Consider the following 2,154-nt stretch of genomic DNA (forward strand, 5'->3'; position numbering starts at 1 on the left):
GAATGTTAAGGAAACATCATTTCAAACAAATATGTTTCCTTATTAAAGGAAGGATTCATTTCAATATTCTCCAGTGGTAGAATGAGTAAAAATGTTTCAATAATTATGGAAGATGGAACTCCTTGCCACACTGCTCAAGCAACACAAAATTGGTCGAGCCAAATGGGATCAGGAAATTTCCATGGCCAAGTCAGTCCCCGGGTATAAACCCTATTGAGCACCTTTGGGACATATTAGACCGACAAATTCGCAAAAAGTAAAGGAAGTCATCTTCAAAGCCCGAACTCTTACGATTACTACGAAAAACATGGCAATAAAACTCTCAAGATGATAATCGTGAACTAACCACTAGCATGCTTAGAAGGGTCCTTCCATTGAAAAAAGAAAAGGGCACGTGAAATCTCACTGCCGTCGCCTTACCTACTGAGCTACTGACCCTACTGACCCATCGAATCCGGGGATGACTTTCGGAATTATTTCATCGACATCACCGTCACTGGTGATTCTATTCAGGTATGACAACGACGATAAGCCTATCAAGGCAATAAACTGGTCTAACCACTAGCTAAGAAGCCCTGGTTCTCTGTAAAATAATAAGTACGGACGGTAGTTAGCAGTGAAATTAATTCCTCGGGAGGTAGCTTAATTTCCAGGTTGGAGAATTTTATAGGGTCAGTAGCTCAGTAGGTAAGGCGGCGACATTGAGATTTCACGTGCCCGGTTCGAATCCGGGGATGACAGTCAGAATTATTTGATCAACATCACCGTACTGGTGATTCTATTCAGATGCAAATATATATATATATATATATATATATATATATATATATATATACACATATATGTATACATATATGTATATATACACAAATATATATATATATATATACATATACATATATGTATATATACACAAATATATATATATATATACATATATACATATATGTATATATACACAAATATATATGTATATATATATATACATATATATATATATATATATATATATATATATATAACATATATATATATATATTCCATAAACAAGTAACCTTCGCCCTTTGTTCTTGGACTGTAAGGACAGGTAACAGTGAGTGAAGTGAATCGGAGAGCAATACAGGATTCAAACCCACTACTAAGCAAATTCAAAACTATCACGCTTCCGATTACGCCACCTGTGCTTTATGTATGCTTATGAAGTGATTCAATTCATTGTTGTTCCTTTTTTATAGAGACTCCAGAGCTATTGAAGAGGTCACACACGCAACTAAAATCGTCTTATTTCTATCGGGCTAACAACCATGCAACCCTTGATTTAGAAGCGTCAAAAGACAAAATTTAATTAATGTAAAACACTACTTTTGACACAACAGGAAAGAAAATATCTCTTCACAAACATGAGTGTCGGAAGTCGTGATGTAGTTCCACTGATCACGTATGTTATCATTATGTTGTTCATTTATGTGCCTCGGGCCACCTTTGGACCTCTTTGTTACAGTGGCTGGCGCTGTTTGGGACGTCGTAATTACTGAGACTGTTGTAATCATTTACGATACGTAACTATTCACGATGACGTAATAAGTTATTCGCTCTTCCGCTTCTCTGAGTTAGAGATGGAGTGGATATGATGTCATGAACTGGTCAGTAATATTCTGTTATATATATATATATATATATATATATATTTATATATATATATATATTCATATATACATATATATATATATATATATATATATATATATATTTATATACATATATATATATACATATTTATATATATGGGTGTGTGTGTGTGTGTGTGTGTGTGTGTGTGTGTGTGTGTGTGTGTGTGTGTGTGTGTGTGTGTGTGTGTGTGTGTGTGTGTGTGTGTGTGTGTATGTGTGTATATGAATACATATATGTATATATATATATATATACATATATATATATAAATATATATATATATATATATACATATACATATATATATATATGAATGAGTGAAGAAAGACTAGTAAAAGAGGTATGGAAGGCAGATGTGGAGGGAGTGAACATGAAGGGACGTCCTAGGATGAGATGGATGGATGGGGTAAAAGGGTCATTGGGGAAGAGGGGAATGTCTGTTGAGGAAGGACGGAAGAGGACAGAAGACAGGGGTGAATGGAG

This window comes from Oratosquilla oratoria, chromosome 36 (assembly GCF_046742065.1).
Source record: "Oratosquilla oratoria isolate Oo_2021 chromosome 36, ASM4674206v1, whole genome shotgun sequence".
Lineage (NCBI taxonomy): Eukaryota > Metazoa > Arthropoda > Malacostraca > Stomatopoda > Squillidae > Oratosquilla > Oratosquilla oratoria.